This window comes from Haliotis rubra, unplaced genomic scaffold (assembly GCF_003918875.1).
Source record: "Haliotis rubra isolate DU_JTF1 unplaced genomic scaffold, ASM391887v1 Scf607, whole genome shotgun sequence".
NCBI lineage: Eukaryota > Metazoa > Mollusca > Gastropoda > Lepetellida > Haliotidae > Haliotis > Haliotis rubra.
The window spans coordinates 113,710-134,893 of NW_025767310.1; the positions used below are offsets into that span (position 1 = coordinate 113,710).

The window sequence follows — 21,184 nt, forward strand, 5'->3', positions numbered from 1 at the left end:
TACGGCTTCCCGTCTTTTTTTATGATATCGACCCCCGGGTGAGCCTTCAATCGCAGCGTGCCCTTCTTATCGACGGTAAACTTGGCATAGTCCCTTCCCAACGGCTTGATGTTGTCTCTATTTTCAACTGCGTTGTAATAATCGTCGACAGCAGGCTGTACAAGTTCAGTACTTAAGGGGTTAGTGAATGAGGTCTCCTGCTCATCGAATGCCTGGGCACTATCATCCCACATATCATCCATAGGTATGTACTCTGCCATTATTTAGTATTAAAATATATTTCATTTATATAACAATGTACGGTAGAAAACTAGATCCTTTCAGAAGATCAAGAGAGCCTCTAGGCGCCAGAGCCGTGCGCCAGTCGGTGACCATCACCAACAATCCCAGCAAGATAGACCAGAATCAAACTCTGCTGGTTAGATTCCCAAACCTTGGCGAGAATGACCTCATTGTACCAGGCACGGTTCGACTGGCGTTCAACCTCACGTTGACCTCCACCAACGACAAACGTGAGCTAGTGCGGAACGTAGGTCGAGCCATCATCAAGAAAACCACCATCAAGATCAGCGGTAACGAGGTGCTGAGCATCGACGACAGCGACGTGTTTCACTGCTACGGGGATCTCTGGAAAAGCGAGGGAGAACGTGTCAATGACGTGTACCAGGGTATCAGCAAATCAACCCGGTCGCGCATAGGGTATGCCTTCACGCAAGACCAGCTAGACAAGATCACGGACGGTGAAAAGGCCATCGCTCAAGCGTACGGGAACCGGTTCTGCGTGCCGCTCGACTTCGAGTTGCTCACGGGGCACGCACCGTTTTACCAGGCCCGCGCTGGGTGATAGGCTTGAATACGAGCTAACGTTTAACGACTACAGCAAAGTAGTGCGTACGCCGAACGGTGATGAGGCCAGTTACGCCATAGACAACATTTCTCTGGAGTTCGACATGGTCACTAGCCCGGAGCTGGCCAGGCAGGTTCGAAGCCAGTACTCTGGGAAGATGGCCATCCTGTACGACCGCATACTGAGGCATAGATCAGTCGTGCGAGATAAGAGCGACACTGTGTGGAATATCAACCTGAACGTGCCGGCGCGATCAATGAAAGGCATCCTGGTCGTCCCCGTGGAGGATTACGAGCCGTTCCGGAGGGACAGTGAGAAGTTTTTCAACCCCGAGATTGAAAAGGTGGAAGTGACCATCGAGGGCGTGCCCAACCAGCTGTTCAGTCATGGTATGAGGCCATACCAGCAGTGGGATGAGATAAAAAAAGCTACCAGCCAAACAACACCACATAACCAAGGACCTGGACCTATCCTCCGTGAAGATCGGTGAATACCTGACCACCAAGTACGCCCTATGGTTGGACATGCGATCCACAGATGATGATAAACTGCATGGTAGCGGCCGTCGCATAGACAATGGCAGCGAGGGGATTACTATCCAGATTACCAAGAAGGCTCAACCCGCTGGTAAGTTGAAATTATATCTGTACGTTATTATGGACGCGCAACTTAATATAGACAATGGGAGATTCGTGCAAGCCATCTACTAGGCCACTGCCTGCCAGCAAGCTATTGCTTGCTGATTTACCCCGCGACCCACACTGCGCCATAGTGTGCGGGCAGACTGGCTGTGGGAAGACCGTTTTCGTGTTGGATATGTTGGAGGGTTACTACAAGGATGTGTTTGATAACATCGTTATCATGTGCCCTACTCTAAGCATGAATAAAACGTACACGGAAAGACCTTGGGTGATGACGGACCCGGACGTACACAAAGTCGACCCGGGAACACGCCTGCAGGACTGGTTGAAAGCTCTTCATGAGAAATTTAAAGGGGAGTCTACACTGTTCATACTGGACGACTGCAGCGCTAATCGCGAGATAACAAAAAAGAGAGACATGCTATCGTACCTGGCCTTCTCCGGCCGACACGCAAATCACAGCGTATGGGTACTGACGCAGAAGTTCAACTCGGTGTTGAAAGACCTCAGGGAGCAGACGCGATGGGTGGCCTTATTTCACTGCAAGGACAGGGATTCGTTCGAAGAGTGTTTGAGAGAGAACGATGTGATGAGTAAATTAGAACGGGAACGGGTGAAGAAACAGCTCGCTGAAACTAAACACGCTAAGCTCGTGCTCAAGACCGATCAACCAGTAGCCTATAGGGTGTTTTAGCTCAGCAATGCTTAGCAATGCTTAGTAAATGCTTAGCAAAGCTTAGCAAAGCTTAGTATAATGCTTAGCATTTAGTTATAGCTATGATATTTGAAGTGTGCGTCGTGTGCAACTTAACCTTCATTTCGCTGTGTTTTGCCTGCATCGGGTATTATATTGTTAAAACTAAAACTTACTTGTTACATTATAAGATGGAGTGTGAGGAATTGCTTGAACAATTGTTGGTACCCCAGTCACCCCAGGTGGATGATGATAAGAGAGAGAAACTGGTGGCGTTGGCTGTTGGTGGCAAAGCCAAACATTACTTTGGAGACTACACTCATGATAAAATTCACAAAATGTCAGCCGAAGAAATCGATAAGCTGTACGCTAGATACGAGTCCCGGCTCGGAGCAGAAATGACAAAGACAATAGGATCGACTATGACCCAGATATACACTGGTATTGCGTCGTACTTCCTTCCCATCCCCCCCAGAGCGCCGACTTTACTTGTGGGAAGACCTCGAGAAAGACCCTTTTATCGAACACGCCTTGAGCTCTATTAGCTGCGAGCTGTACCACAAATATGGTATGTTGTTAGCCCCAGTGACGGCGGCGATTATTACAGCAAAGCATTGTCAATTTGAGAGGAAAAATAATAATAATAGTATAGATGGATGCTGCACAGGAGACACCACAACTGGAGGAAACCCCCACGTTGGGGAAACCCCAACAACTGGAGGAAACCCCCACGTTGGGGAAACCCCAACTGGAGGCGACCCCTTCACAGGTGGCGGTGGAGACCCCAAAGTTGGGGGAAACAGTAACCAGGCAGAAGAATCCTAAGAGAGTAGCTGCCGGTAAAAAACGGTGGTGTAACCAACATAAAATTATCAGGGTGACTCACCCGGGAGCGACTCTTGTTAGTTGTATGCGCAACTGCTGCCGTGGCTATCTCGTGGTTATATACACGACACAGGAATCCCAGGGAGGGAGACCTACACAGTGAGGGAACCCCTCACAGGGAGGGAAACCCTCACCCACAATTAGAGGTCGACCCGCATATCATGTTATAATTTAATATTTTTATATCATATACATAATGTCTGAGGGAAAACGTTCGTCAACGACGCATACCACGCCACAGTGGTCGCCAGTCTAGCCGTAGGGTACGCTCGGTTGACCAAAATGGTGCTTAAACAACCAACTATCAAGCTAGATTTCAACCTGCAGGATATGGGTATGCTCATAATGAACCTTGGTATGGCGATGGCTACAAAAGACATCCTAGTAAAACAAGGGATAATACCTGAAAATATTATGAAGTAAAGATGGCCACGATAGCTATGATGGTCGGTGGTGCGTTAGTGAATGCCCTGGCATTTTCCGGGAGTAATTTCCTCTTCTCGAAACTACGAGAGTCACACGCGGCTGAAATACAGGCAGAGAGAAGCGGCATGATCTCGCTATTGAGAACTTACAAACAGCACAGGCTGAGTACGCTAAAAAACGCCTCCAGAGGATCGATTACATTAACGAACAACTCAGGCGTGAAAACCATGCCGTTCAAACATTCCACGATGTTGACGACGCAGCGAAAGAATACTACTTACTAACTGGTAAACAGTTGCAACCACTCAATAAACCCACACTCGCTCAGTACTACACACCATCCAAGGGGCAAATGGACCGTGAACTGGGCTTCATAGCGCTGGGTATAGCAGCGACTGCGTTGGTTGCGAAACAATTAGACTAAATACCCATATAAGTATGCTAAACATGAGACCTGCTCCATACCGATGCGAATACATACTTATGGGGAAGACCGAGGCCTGTGGTAGGAAATGCAGGACTCAGGGGTACTGTTGTTTCCACATGGGAAGCCCTAACTACGTGTGTTCTGTGTGCGGTATAGGGGTTAAAGGGCACTACTGTCTATGTAAAGCTCACGGGGCGAACGTAGTCAGACATCACCTCATCTACGAGAATAAAAAGGCCTACATAAAAGAACGTAGGCGACTTCTCAAGATAACAGTGTAAGGCTGGTCCCTTTGCCAGTGTCCCAATTAGAGATTATACACACCTACGTATAGCTATGTTTGTGGAAATTGAGCCCAGGGAAGGTTGCCTGAGCAGCTGGCAGATGGATGTGGGGAAAAGTATAGATATTAGTGTCCTCAAACCCATGATTATTAGTGAACTATATAAGGGGTGCTCGTTTACAATCATTGTAAAAGTAGGGTTTGATGTGCCATGGGCTGGGCACACTTGGAATTACTTTGATGGTGGGCGAGTAGATGTGCATGGGGATATAGATATACTTGTTGACGACTCGTTGCAAGTAATACAAAACACCCTACTATGCTGCGCATATTCCGGGTGGGTTGAGGGAATAATCGATAAGGTGTATCTTGATTTTTTACCTTACGGTGGGCCAATTAGACATTGGTTCTCTTAGGTGTGTACGCAACTATGACTACTGTTGGTGAACTTAAGCGGGTCGCCAGGCAGAGAGGTGTGATCGGGTATTCTCGAATGCGGAAGCCAGCATTGTTGAGATTACTAGGTTTAGAAGCCCCTCCCACGGTAAAACAATTAAAAGCTCAAGCAAAACAGCTTGGATTCACGGGTTATTCAAACCTGGGGAGAGCCGGGTTAATGGCATTGTTATCACATGCCCCCGTAGCAAAACCTCCCACTGTAAAAGAACTGAAAGTTCAGGCACGTGATTTGGGGTTAGGGGGATATTCCCGAATGAGAAAGCCACAGCTTGTAGAACTATTACGGCAGAATAGAGCTATTGACCTACAGTTCGTACCCACTGAGCGCGCTGTAGGCAACTATTTGAGAGGCTGGCGCATGCATATTGATAGGAATATAAACATTACTGATATCAAGCCTCTGATAGCTGATAAAATAAACCAGGAACTAAACAGTCTGGGAAGTATCAAATTTCAAATCACAGTGAAAATGTCGCTCGATAAGCAAGTGGGGGGAGGTGTCACTGAGTACGTTCAGCCTTACTTCCGTGGCAAACAACAGGTCGTGACCCATATAGAGACCATTGACGCATCAATCGATACCAGTTTTCAGCAGATACGGGAATACCTAGAACGCTACACACACCTGGGGTCCGGGTGGACTGTAGATAAAATCGATAATGTCTATCTAGACATAGCTAACTACGTGCCGTTCAGAGGCGGGTCATACCTAGACTTGCCTCCCTACTATAGGAAAAAACATGCCATGGTCAATGTCAAGAATAGAGGAGACGATTGCCTGAGGATAGCTATCAGGTCAGCCTTGTTTCCAGCTGACACTCATTCAGACAGGCTTTCTAGCTATCCCCAAGACGATGGGCTCAACTGGGATGGTATAGATGAACCAACCCCCATATCCCAGATCACTAAAATCGAAAAACAGAATAATCTAGCTATAAATGTCTTTGGGCACGAAGGTAACACAACAATAGTGCACAGAGTCAGCCCAGTGTTGGGGAAACGTGTTATCAATATATTCATGATCCAGCGAGGTGACAAGTATCACTACACATGGATAAAACACTTTAGCAGGCTGTTGTATGACCAATCAGCACACAGAGAAAAGACCCACTTCTGCGAACGGTGCCTACATGGCTTCACACGAGCTGATTTATTAGAATCCCACCGGGAGGATTGCCAAGGTGTGGGGCAGACGGCTATACGAGTCGACATGCCTAAAGAAGGTGACAATATCCTAAAATTCGGTAACCACAAGAACCAAATGTCTGTGCCTTATATCATATACGCCGACTTTGAAGCCTTGGTTAAACCAGTTGAGGCTGCCGGCGGGGCTCCCACAGGTGGGGTTGTTGGGGGTACCCCAACCACACTCAAAACACAAGAGCATGAAGCCTGTGGGTTTGGATACATTGTCGTCCGTTGTGATGGGGAAACGAAAGCTCCGGTAGTGTATAGGGGCCCTGACGCGGCTGAAAGGTTTCTAAAGTGTTTGCAGGAAGAAGAAAAAATTATTAGGAATGCACTGTATAGAGTCGCTCCCATGCGTATGACCCGAGCCGACAGGCTAGCTCACGCCTGTAGCACTAACTGTCACGTGTGTGACTCACCACTGAATGGTGATTCGGTGAGAGATCACTGCCACGTAACCGGTAAGTATAGAGGCGCCGCTCACAGCGCGTGTAACCTCAAGCTTAGAATCATCCCTAAGACAATAAACATCCCCGTGGTCTTTCACAACTTGAGAGGGTACGACTCTCACTTAATCATGCAGGCCATCGCGAAAATCGATGGTAATATAACGTGCATCCCCAACAACATGGAGAGATACATCTCCTTCAGCTTAAACGGCCTTAGGTTCATAGATTCAGTGCAATTTCTATTGTCTTCATTAGACAGTCTGGTCAAGGCCAACGATACCTTCCCTATCACCGACCGATACACAGACGCCGAGACTAGACCCCTGCTTATGAGGAAGGGTGTGTACCCCTATGAGTACATGGATAGTTGGGTCAAGTTCGCCGAGACCAGACTACCCCCCCATCAGAGAATTTTACAGCAATCTGACCGACTCAGCAATATCCCAAGATGATTACTCACACGCTATTAATGTATGGAATAAACTGGGTTGTAAGAACCTGGGGGGATTATCACGACCTGTACTTGAGGACAGATGTACTGCTGTTAGCCGACGTGTTTGAAACGTTTAGGCGGACGTGTTTCAAGCAGTATAAACTCGACCCCGCATGGTATTACACCAGCCCAGGTCTGTCGTGGGATGCCTTGCTTAAAAAGACCGGAGTTAAGTTGGAATTACTCACAGATTATGACATGCACCTATTCATTGAGAAAGGCTTGCGAGGTGGGATCTCCATGGCAACCAAGCGATACGCGAAAGCAAATAATCAATACGTTAAGGGCTACGACCCTAGCAAGCCAACCAATCACATTCTCTACCTCGACGCCAACAACCTGTATGGCTGGGCCATGAGCCAGTATCTACCCACAGGGGGGTTCGAATGGGCGTCACATGAGATCGGCCGGGTATCGCCCGATTTTGATGTTATGAGCATCGCACCAGATTCGAATAAAGGTTATATCCTCGAGGTTGACTTGGAATACCCCAAGGCATTACACACATCACACAACAGCTACCCCCTGGCCCCCGAACGTATGAGGGTTAACCCAGACTGGATGTCTGAGTACCAACATAACTTGTTAGGTGGGCGGGTGGCAGACGTTGAAAAACTCGTGCCTAACTTAATGAATAAGACCAAGTACATCGTTCACTATCGCAACCTACAGCTGTACCTGTCGTTGGGTATGAGGCTGACCAAAATACACAGGGTGCTCGTGTTCAACCAGAGCCCATGGATGGAACCCTACATCAGAATGAACACAGACCTCCGAAAGCTTGCCACCAGTGACTTTGAGAAAAATCTCTACAAGCTCATGAACAACTCGGTGTTTGGTAAGACTATGGAAAACCTGAGGAAACGCGTGACCGTGAAGCTGGTTCGGTCGAATGAGGAAGACAAGCTCAGGAAACTGATAGCCAGTCCGGCATTCAACCGTAGCAAGATATTCACCGATGACCTAGTTGCCCTACACATGAAGAAAAGCCACATAAAATTCAACCGGCCTGTTTACGTGGGGATGAGCATCCTCGATTTATCCAAACACCTGATGTACGACTTTTACTACAACGAGCTTAAGAAACAGTACGACGACAGGTGTGAAGTGCTGTACACTGACACGGATTCCCTGCTGATGGAGATTCGAACCGAGGACGTGTACGAGGACATGAAAAAACACCTCGATTTGTATGACACCAGCGACTACCCCAAGGACCATGCCATACACAGTACGGTAAATAAAAAAGGTCCTAGGTAAGATGAAGGATGAGTGTGCTGGCACGCCCATAGCCGAGTACATAGGGTTGAGGCCTAAGATGTACTCCATACTGAAGGCCGACAATGGTGAAATCCGGAAGGCTAAGGGTGTTAAGAAGTATGTGGTGAAACAACACATCAAACACGCCAGATTCAAGGAAGCACTGTTCAAGACCCGTACCTTTAGGCATAAAATGAACACACTTAGAAGTGATGGCCATAAGATATACGGACTGACTATAAACAAGACATCCCTGTCGCCTATGGACACTAAACGTTGGATAGCTATTGATGGGATAAACACGTACGCGTATGGACATGAGAAAATTGAACATGTCACGGAACCAGAGAAAGTTTGAGGCTATTTACTATAGCCCGCGTGGGTACTGGAAAGGAGCTAGCGCTGTAGATAAGCTGGCTAAAATGGCGCGAGTATCCCCGGAGGAGGCCAAAGCGTGGCTTGAAAAACAAGCCCTGTGGCAGATCTATTTGCCGGCACCACGCTACGTGCCTAGAAGGAGGTTCGGTATTAACATACCTAATAGCGTTCACCAGGCAGACCTACTGTTCCTACCCCACGACAAGAGGTACAAGTATGCCTTAACCGTAGTGGACGTAGCCAGTCGCTACAAGGAAGCCGAGCCCTTGACCGCGAAAGATTCGGCCCAGGTAGCCAGAGGATTCGAACGCATATACAAACGCAGTCCGCTGACGTGGCCAACAGAGCTGCAAGTTGACCCCGGACGGGAGTTCATGGGTGACGTGTCACAACTGCTAGCCAAACACGATACAAAGGTCAGGCGTGGCACGGCTGGAGCCCATCGCAGCCAAGCCATAGTTGAGAGATTTAATAGGACTTTGGCTGAGCGCTTATTCGGACATCAGTATGCTAGGGAGATGGCAACCCCGGGAAAACGATCGACTGAATGGGTCGCGAGGTTACCCAAGGTGGTGTCGGCAATCAACCATGAAGTCACCCGGCTCACTGATAAGAAACCGGCAGACGCTATCAAACTGAAATCAATAGTTGCAGAGCCGGCTGCTCCATTGCGTGGGAAGGAGAAACAGATACCAGATAGGGCCCTAGTGAGGTATCTATACCAGCCGGGGGAACACGAGGGTGATAGCCGTAAGCGAGCCACTGATCCTATATGGTCAGTCAAAACTTACAACATAGATAAAGTGGACATCAAAGCAGACGAGCCTAACTTGTACTACTTGAGGGATGGGCCAGGTAGGGGGTTTGTAAGAGCGGAATTATTGATCGTACCGTACGGCACAGTGTTACCTCCAGCATAGCGGCAATCCCAGGATACCAACACACTCCAGCCATACCCCCGGCGCGGCTAGGAGGTCCCCCAAACTTTTTCATAGTAGGGGTAATGGTAGCAAGAGCTAAGGGCCCGACCAAAGCCTTACTTGTGAAATAAGGCTTTGCAGAGGCTTTGGTTGAAAGTGGTCCAGAACCCCATTGTATATACTACTTCAATTGAACTAAAAATTAGGTACACTATAGGTGAGTTGATATATTGACAACATAATACATTTATCACCTTTCTAAAGATATTAAGGCTAAAACGCATTTTTTTTAGCATTTCCGACAATACTTTTGTTGCAATCTCTGATCAACTATCGCATCTGTCTTCTGACGACATGCAGAGTTGACGTAATGCGCTTACTGATAGAGACAAAGGTTTTCTATACATCTCTAATAAACACATTCTGTGGTTTTACTGATCAAAAACGTTAATAAACCGTTACACTTTCGATTCAAAACTATTTTACACGTAATAGAGCACACTTGTAACTATAGTCTGTTTGGGTCAAAATGATACCGATGAATCACAATCTAACTCCAGATTGGTTCATGATCAAACATTCATTTCAACGCAGAATGTAATGAAAACATCAGACCAACTCTTGAAAAATGTTTCATAACGTTTGTCTCCAAAATAAAAAAGTTACATAACAAACTATCATCATTTTTATTTGATTTTCCGTGCGAAGTTTTACGAGGTAAAGTAACAGCAGTACTGTTGCAGGAACAGCCTCAAGGGCGGTAGGCACGTGCAATGTTGACGTCACATCAAGCATAGCCAACCGATTTATTGACACGGTACATGGACAATTAAATTCACCTCTGACGTCAAGTCCTATATTTTCAAAGTTTATGATTATTTAAAAGGCGAAAGTGAAAGGGGTTGCCTTAAATATGCCCTAGGTAAATTTGTTAAACGCACTGCATGTGCAGTAAAACAAATTATCGAGACAATGTGCAACAGAGTCAGGCATAACTAAAGGGGGTCGTATCAAAATCTCCACTTTTGAAAGTTGACAAACTTGACTGTTTTCAGAAAGAGTTAGTAAGAAATGCTATTAGAAGACTGTATAGCAAAACTAAATTCCTTTCCTTGCGCATTTTGCAAAAACACATGGATACAGAACATTCGTTGACTATATCCAATTATCAGTTATGGAAACTTTTGCATAAATTTGGGTTTCGTTACAACAAGGTATAGTCCAGGACAGCCAGGTGTTCGAGAACGTACGCCACTTTTAGCAATATTCCAGCAATATCACGGCGGGGGACACCAGAAATGGGCTTAACACATTGTGCCCATGTGGGGAATCGAACCCGGGTCTTCGGCGTGACGAGCCAACGCTTTAACCACTAGGCTACCCCACCGCCCCCGAGAACGGATGGAGACGGCACAGCACAGGTTAATGAATAAATAACTTTGTCTGTGAACGTGCTTCTCGAACACCTGTCTGTCCCTTTCTCTGCACTCCTCCCTCGTAACAAACAGTGAACTGTGTCAATATGTTAATGATAGTTTGTTAAACAACTTTATTATTTTTAGGACAAAAAATCTGCAAAAACCTCACAGAGTGGATATGATGTTTTGATTGTGATCAGCGTTTCATTGAGTATGTTATGTTTATTAGTTTTCGAGTTAGATTGCAATTCATCGGTCCGCTTTTGAGCCAAAGGGACTGTAAGTGGGGAAAACAGGCGGGTGCTATGTGATAGAGCTGACATCGTGCGATTTCGCAACACATACTAACGCACAATCAGACAAAACGTCAAGATGGATTCGGACCAGTGCTTTTGGATGAAACTGGGTGAACGCCAGCCTCCTGCAAGCACACAATGTGTAGATAGCTCATCTACAGAACCATGTAACAGGAAACTGCCACTGGGCAAGGGTGAGCGACTCATTGTGTTATGCGCAGGTTGTAAAAGTGTGGGTTTCTGTCTCATTGTTCAGGGTGATCAAGGCGAAATGCAAAGACAACAGGGATTACCACACTGAAATGAATGGGAAAGTTTTTTCAATTAAGTGAGAAAAAAAATCAGCTGGTAAGCACTTCCTCGGAATAGTTTAATTGTTATGGACAACACACCATATCATAGTGTGCAGGATCCAGATGCAACAGCGCCAACATCCAACAGCAGGAAAAGTGATATGGTAACATGGCCAGAAAACAAGATATTCTGTTTCCATCAAAAGCAACTAAACCTGTTTTGTATGACGTAATAAAGCGCAACAAAACAACATCAATCTATTAGGTAGATCAATATCTCAAACTCATGGTCATGAAACTTTACGTTTACCGCCTTACTATTGCAATCTCAATAGAACTGATCTGGGGTATCATAAAATCTGATGTGAGTCGCAACAATACCACGTTCACACATTCGGGCGTTCAAAACGAAGTACACAAAGTCATCAGTAAAATAACATCCGCAATCTGGCAAAACTATGTACAAAAAAAGTTGAAAATGAAATAGAAAATCAGTACTTGATTATGGTTCAGATTATCCGACCATTCAACCAGTCATCATAACTGTACAATCTGAGAGCAGTGAAAGTGAATCAGGAATTTCCTTAGATTCCAGTCCGGAAGAGTTTTGATACAACCCCTGAAAGTTGACATCTTAAGCTTCACGTGCAACCCGTCCTTGAGGCTTTTTACTCAGTCTGGTACTTTACCCTCGTAGAACTTCACACGGAAAATCAAAACAAAATTATCTTAGTTTGTTAAGTAACTTTTTTTTTATGTTGGAGACAAATGTTATATGAAACTTTTTTCCAGAGTTGGTCTGATGTTTTCATTACATTCTGCGTTGAAATTAAATGAATATTTGATCATGAACCGAGTTGGAGTAAGATTGTGACTCATCGGTATCATTTTGACCCAAACAGACTGAGGTTCAGTGCTTTGTTTCGAATTGCAAAATCGGAAAATCCATTCCATTATTGTAGCACCCATTAGCTTTTCCTGGAATTTAGCGAAGGGCTGGTTTCCTAAAATCGGTTCGATAGGCGTGTTCAGTAAGGCCACATAAAAGAATATTCTTATGTTTGATCACTTTTTAAAAAAGTATGGGTCGGGCGAGCGGCTTGTAGTTTTACATTTTATTTTATTTTACGTCCCAAACTCCCTGATTTCTGTGGAAATTTACATCTCTTCTCCGATAGAAAATCAAAACTTAGAAGTGTGAAAAAATTCATGCACATTTTGAGAGTCAACTTTTTCTCTAGTGTAATTTTTTTTAATAATGTTAGGGTCGGGTCGAACTTTTGGGCCGGGCTGTAATGAGAAACAAGAATATTATTATATATGGCCAAACAGTACCGCGAGTGCTGAAAGCTGAGCGTCCATGCTATACCGTCTTATCAATCACTGTGCGAATCCACAGTGGCACTATGTAGGACCATGTTTGATCCGTCCGTCACTAGTACTTCATTTCCAGACATGGTTAGACATGACAAAGACCTTTGATATGAAATATACACTGGAGATGAGAGTACCGTATTTGCGATGCGAGTACCGATCTCTAATAGAAGCAAGTCTCTAATAGATGGAGATATGGTCATCGTGATGCTCTTGAAATCAGCTTCACCCCACAAATCATCTCACGCCCTTCTCACTAAATTTCGTAATTTACTCAGGCGCCTCCAACGTTGCCTTTTTTATAGGCTTTTCTTGTTTATGACATACATCATCGTGGCAGCGTGATGTTGTGTGGCACTAAGATATGAGAGAATTACACGTTTCAGTTCAGATCAGCACGTATCACTGAAATGTAACATACTGTCCATGATATAAGAGCATTGGATTCCAGCTGTGGACGTTATCTCGGGTTTCCAGGATATAGATATACAGTGTAGGAGGGGCTAACGAGTCTGTGTTTTAAAAGTGACATAGTTTGACTCACATAGTTTGGTATCCCGAATCTTTTAACGAGGCTGAGTTGGGCTAAGTAGAAGACACGCGTCTACATTAACTGTAGTGTTATCAGTATGACCTGAATACTGACTATTGTGTTTATATTTAGGAGACTGTACTATGGAGAGGTGTGACGTCCGGACAGGTGGGCAGCCTAGTGATACGCCATGTCAGACTGATGCTCACACCTACCTATTTACCCATGTCATGCTGCTGGATATAGCAAAAGAAAATGACTATTTTGTAGATGTCATTAGTAACAAATTTCCTTGACACGAGACAGACCGCGCCGAAATCTTGGTTCCGTATAACAGCTATTATTGAACTTATTAAGGATAAAATGACACTGTTTTCATTGGACGATTGTGCAAATACGGTTCAATACATATATGTATTAGGACAGTAAGAAGTATGACTTCTTCATTGTTCACAATATATACATCTGCCGCCGTCTTTGTACACAACTTGGACTGGACTTACTGTGTTTCCTCAGGTCTCCCACTTGCGGGTATGACACCTTTTCCAATCATCCCAGGGAACCGGATGTTGAGGCAACGCCACAAGGTCAAGGTCAACTGATATGATTAACAAGTGGTGACAACAGAAAAATCCACGTTGTAAGAGATAAGAATAGACGCGCACGCAATTATCCTCATGTATACGGACATTCAACTGAGGGTACAAGGCCTGAAATCTATCCATGATTACTCGTCACATTTCTGAAGTGATACACCATTTTACATATAGACTGACGTGTCAGATTGTCAGTCAACTGCCTTTAGTGTTCGGGGGTGAATAGCTTTATTTTGATTTAAATGTAAATAGCAATTACAACTGTCTAAAATATTTAACATTAATGTTTTCGCTTCGAAAGTTTGCTGTTAATGTTGCCCCTGTCCGCGTCACACAACAAGACTAGCCACATGCCTTTACGCAGGATACACCAGAACCCGCTCTATGTATTTGACAGTATTGGCTTTCACATAAGTGTGCACCCTGTTGTAACACACACTGTTCATATCAACTGACTCACCACTGTGTCTATACACTTGAAGTTACATAGTTTAACTAAGTATGGTAGAAGCCTGTTTACCATATTAGTCAACCAGGCTGTAACCCGATCGTTGGCAAACAGACCAAAGTGTATGGTGTTTATTTGTTGTCATCGAGCATTCCTGATACAGGGATGACAGTACTAGCCATGGCTGAAGTAGAGCAACTCGTATCCCATGCATATATTAACTCAAACTGACCTGTCACACGTAACCTTTTGTATGACACATATATGACAGAAATACCTTCCCTGAAATAGAAACCTGAATATGATCTGTAGGGTTGGTATAGTATAATGACTTACCTAGATTATATGTACCTGGTCATGAAATATAAACCTGTCTTGGATATATACACTTTCCGACGGCATATATGTACCTGTACCAGTGCAACATGCTCTTTATGTTATGTGGCAAGCACTGGTAATCACCCAGGAGGTCACATTCCTACACTGCTGTGGGGAGATATAATTGTGAACGATAGGGAAGTTCGTGCTGTTTATTTCCCACCAAAATCCAGTAGGATGGTAACAGCCTTATCAGCAACGAAGCACAAAAGTTTAGAAATAGAGGTGTCTGGAAACAGGATTTGGCCACGATTAGCTTGATGATACACATTGACGTTGCACATTGACAACACATACATGGTTAAATACATCGATAAAACTAATAACTGGATTGGTCATCGGGTGTCAGGTCTACAAGAGCAATACCTAGACAGGATTCAAATCTGCTCCTGTTATCAATAGGGGTGTGTGTGTTGGAAAGTGTGTGTGCGTGCGTGCGTGCGTGCTGTGTCGTGCGTGCTGATACATCTCCTCTTGAACACCACCATGTCTGACAGTTAATACATCTCGACTACACCACCATGTCTGACAGTTAATACATCTCTCTACACCACCATGACTGACAGTTAAAACATCTCCTCTCACCACCATGACAGTTAATACATCTCCTCTACACCACCATGTCTGACAGTTAATACATCTCCTCTACACCACCATGTCTGACAGTTAATACATCTCCTCTCCACCACCATGTCTGACAGTTAATACATCTCCTCTGACACCACCATGTCTGACAGTTAATACATCTCTCTCTACACCACCATGTCTGACAGTTAATACATCTCCTCTCCACCACACATGTCTGACAGTTAATACATCTCCTCTACACCACCATGTCTGACAGTTAATACATCTCCTCCACACCACCACACCACCATCTGACAGTTAATACATCTCCTCTACTCCACACCACCATGTCTGACAGTTAATACATCTCCTCTACACCACCATGTCTGACAGTTAATACATCTCCTCTACACCACCATGTCTGACAGTTAATTAATACATCTCTCTACACCACCATGTCTGACAGTTAATACATCTCCTCTACACCACCACCATGTCTCTGACACAGTTAATACATCTCCTCTACACCACCATGTCTGACAGTTAATACATCTCCTCTACACCACCATGTCTGACAGTTAATATATCTCCACACACCGTGTCTGACAGTTAATACATCTCCTCTACACCACCATGTCTGACAGTTAATATCATCTCTACACCACCATGTCTGACAGTTAATACATCTCCTCTCCACCACCATGTCTGACAGTTAATACATCTCCTCTACACCACCATGTCTGACAGTTAATACATCTCCTCTACACCACCATGTCTGACAGTTAATACATCTCCTCTACACCACCATGTCTGACAGTTAATACATCTCCTCTACACCACCATGTCTGACAGTTAATACATCTCCTCTACACCACCATGTCTGACAGTTAATACATCTCCTCTACACCACCATGTCTGAATACATCTTAATACATCTCCTCCTCTACACCACCATGTCTGACAGTTAATACATCTCCTCTCCACCACCATGTCTGACAGTTAATACATCTCCTCTACACCACCATGTCTGACAGTTAATACATCTCTACACCACCATGTCTGACAGTTAATACATCTCCTCTACACCACCATGTCTGACAGTTAATACATCTCCTCTACACCACCATGTCTGACAGTTAATACATCTCCACACCACCATGTCTGACAGTTAATACATCTCTACACCACCATGTCTGACAGTTAATACATCTCCTCTACACCACCATGTCTGACAGTTAATACATCTCCTCTACACCACCATGTCTGACAGTTAATACATCTCCTCTCCACCACCATGTCTGACAGTTAATACATCTCCTCTACACCACCATGTCTGACAGTTAATACATCTCCACACCACCATGTCTGACAGTTAATACATCTCCTCTACACCACCATGTCTGACAGTTAATACATCTCCTCTACACCACCATGTCTGACAGTTAATACATCTCCTCTCACCACCATGTCTGACAGTTAATACATCTCCTCTACACCACCATGTCTGACAGTTAATACATCTCCTCTCCACCACCATGTCTGACAGTTAATACATCTCCTCTACACCACCATGTCTGACAGTTAATACATCTCCTCTCCACCACCATGTCTGACAGTTAATACATCTCCTCTACACCACCACCATGTCTGACAGTTAATACATCTCCTCTACACCACCATGTCTGACAGTTAATACATCTCCTCTACACCACCATGTCTGACAGTTAGTTAATACCATCTCCTACATCTCCTCTACACCACCATGTCTGACAGTTAATACATCTCTCCTCTACACCACCATGTCTGACAGTTAATACATCTCCTCTCCACCACCATGTCTGACAGTTAATACATCTCCTCTCCACCACCATCTCTGACAGTTAATACATCTCCTCTACACCACCATGTCTGACAGTTAATACATCTCCTCTACACCACCATGTCTGACAGTTAATACATCTCCTCTACACCACCATGTCTGACAGTTAATACATCTCCTCTACACCACCATGTCTGACAGTTAATATATCTCCTGTCTGACACTCTACACACATGTCTGACAGTTAATACATCTCCTCTACACCACCATGTCTGACAGTTAATACATCTCCTCTCACCACCATGTCTGACAGTTAATATATCTCTACACACCATGTCTGACAGTTAATACATCTCCTCTACACCACCATGTCTGACAGTTAATACATCTCCTCTACACCACCATGTCTGACAGTTAATACATCTCCTCACCACCACCATGTCTGACAGTTAATACATCTCCTCTACACCACCATGTCTGACAGTTAATACATCTCTCTACACCACCATGTCTGACAGTTAATACATCTCCTCTTCACCACCATGTCTGACAGTTAATACATCTCCTCTCCACCACCACCATGTCTGACAGTTAATACATCTCCTCTACACCACCATGTCTGACAGTTAATACATCTCCTCTACACCACCATGTCTGACAGTTAATACATCTCCTCTACACCACCATGTCTGACAGTTAATACATCTCCTCTACACCACCATGTCTGACAGTTAATACATCTCCTCTACACCACCATGTCTGACAGTTAATACATCTCCTCTACACCACCATGTCTGACAGTTAATACATCTCTCCACCACCATGTCTGACAGTTAATACATCTCCTCTACACCACCATGTCTGACAGTTAATACATCTCCTCTACACACCACCATGTCTGACAGTTAATACATCTCTCTCTCACCACCATGTCTGACAGTTAATACATCTCTCTACACCACCATGTCTGACAGTTAATACATCTCCTCTACACCACCATGTCTGACAGTTAATACATCTCCTCTACACCACCATGTCTGACAGTTAATACATCTCCTCTACACCACCATGTCTGACAGTTAATACATCTCCTCTACACCACCATGTCTGACAGTTAATACATCTCCACCACCATGTCTGACAGTTAATACACCATGTCTGACAGTTAATACATCTCCTCTACACCACCATGTCTGACAGTTAATACATCTCCTCTACACCACCATGTCTGACAGTTAATACATCTCCTCTCTCACACCACCATGTCTGACAGTTAATACATCTCCTCTACACCACCATGTCTGACAGTTAATACATCTCCTCTCACACCACCATGTCTGACAGTTAATACATCTCCTCTACACCACCATGTCTGACAGTTAATACATCTCCTCTACACCACCATGTCTGACAGTTAATACATCTCCTCTACCACCACCATGTCTGACAGTTAATACATCTCCTCTACACCACCATGTCTGACAGTTAATACATCTCCTCTACACCACCATGTCTGACAGTTAATACATCTCCTCTCTACACCACCATGTCTGACAGTTAATAATACATCTCCTCTACACCCACCATGTCTGACAGTTAATACATCTCCTCTACACCACCATGTCTGACAGTTAATACATCTCCTCTACACCACCATGTCTGACAGTTAATACATCTCTACACCACCATGTCTGACAGTTAATACATCTCCTCTACACCACCATGTCTGACAGTTACATTAATACATCTCCATCTCTCCACCACCATGTCTGACAGTTAATACATCTCCTCTACACCACCATGTCTGACAGTTAATACATCTCCTCTCTCCACCACCATGTCTGACAGTTAATACATCATTAATACATCTCCTCTACACCACCATGTCCACCATGTCTGACAGTTAATACATCTCCTCTACACCACCATGTCTGACAGTTAATACATCTCCTCTCTACACCACCATGTCTGACAGTTAATACATCTCCTCTACACCACCATGTCTGACAGTTAATACATCTCCTCTACACCACCATGTCTGACAGTTAATACATCTCCTCTACACCACCATGTCTGACAGTTAATACATCTCCTCTACACCACCATGTCTGACAGTTAATACATCTCCTCTACACCACCATGTCTGACAGTTAATACATCTCCTCTACACCACCATGTCTGACAGTTAATACATCTCCTCTCTACCACCATGTCTGACAGTTAATACATCTCCTCTACACCACCATGTCTGACAGTTAATACATCTCCTCTACACCACCATGTCTGACAGTTAATACATCTCCTCTACACCACCATGTCTGACAGTTAATACATCTCCTCTACACCACCATGTCTGACAGTTAATACATCTCTACACCACCATGTCTGACAGTTAATACATCTCCTCTACACCACCATGTCTGACAGTTAATACATCTCTCTCTACCACCATGTCTGACAGTCTGACAGTTAATACATCTCCTCTACACCACCATGTCTGACAGTTAATACATCTCCTCTACACCACCATGTCTGACAGTTAATACATCTCCTCTACCACCATGTCTGACAGTTAATACATCTCCTCTACACCACCATGTCTGACAGTTAATACATCTCCTCTACACCACCATGTCTGACAGTTAATACATCTCCTCTACACCACCATGTCTGACAGTTAATACATCTCCTCTACACCACCATGTCTGACAGTTAATACATCTCCTCTACACCACCATGTCTGACAGTTAATACATCTCCATCTACACCACCATGTCTGACAGTTAATACATCCATGTCTGACAGTTAATACATCTCCTCTACACCACCATGTCTGACAGTTAATACATCTCCTCTACACCACCATGTCTGACAGTTAATACATCTCCTCTACACCACCATGTCTGACAGTTAATACATCTCTACACCACCATGTCTGACAGTTAATACATCTCCTCTACCACCATGTCTGACAGTTAATACATCTCCTCTACACCACCATGTCTGACAGTTAATACATCTCCTCTACACCACCATGTCTGACAGTTAATACATCTCCTCTACACCACCATGTCTGACAGTTAATACATCTCTACACCACCATGTCTGACAGTTAATACATCTCCTCTACACCACCATGTCTGACAGTTAATACATCTCCTCTACACCACCATGTCTGACAGTTAATACATCTCCTCTACACCACCATGTCTGATCTCCACAGTTAATACATACATCTCCTCTACACCACCATGTCTGACAGTTAATACATCTCTACACCACCATGTCTGACAGTTAATACATCTCCTCTACACCACCATGTCTGACAGTTAATACATCTCCTCTACACACCACCATGTCTGACAGTTAATACATCTCCTCTACACCACCATGTCTGACAGTTAATACATCTCTCACACACACCATGTCTGACAGTTAATACATCTCCTCTACACCACCATGTCTGACAGTTAATACATCTCCACACCACCATGTCTGACAGTTAATACATACATCTCCTCTACACCACACATGTCTGACAGTTAATACATCTCCTCTACACCACCATGTCTGACAGTTAATACATCTCCTCTACACCACCATGTCTGACAGTTAATACATCTCCTCTACACCACCATGTCTGACAGTTCGTACATCTCCCTACACCACCATGTCCAGAAATGCACACAAGATGAAGACTGGGCTAACAATGATGTCATTAGATTGATAGAACTGTGTAAGAATTTAAATCTCTTTATCTGTAATGGTACAGTAGGCTCAGACAAAACAATTGCAATGGGCAAAGCAACATGTAAAGGCAAATCTGCAGTGTATTATGTTATTTCGTCACCATTATGTGTATACATGTATATGTTAAGTTTGAAATAATTGACTACTCACCATTACGTTCAGATGTCCACTGCTATGTCCATTTTATTTTAAAATCCCACAGAAATATGACCAATGAAAGTGTCTACCCCTCGGTAAACCCAGTGGAAGATAACATTACTACAGGCAAACCGTCATGATATCAGAACAAGAAATATGAAATCTACTTCCATAATATAGAAACTGATAGTATTGCACGCCTCACTGAGCGTACACAATACGCAA

General features: G+C 44.3%; 1 protein-coding gene across 3 annotated transcripts in view; it reads right to left on the reverse strand.

The window, feature by feature from the left end:
* LOC124255726 (alpha-1,6-mannosyl-glycoprotein 2-beta-N-acetylglucosaminyltransferase-like) overlaps positions 1–21,184 on the reverse strand; it is a 69,941-nt gene extending 48,757 nt beyond the window's left edge. Inside the window, exon 1 of one of the 3 annotated variants that reach the window (XM_046689629.1) lies at positions 20,972–21,184. The gene's annotated coding sequence lies outside the window, so the exon portion shown is untranslated. Of the gene's footprint in view, positions 1–13,766; positions 13,857–14,643; positions 14,764–20,971 lie in introns of those variants that run through there. The other 2 variants (XM_046689628.1, XM_046689627.1) reach the window with 2 other exon arrangements.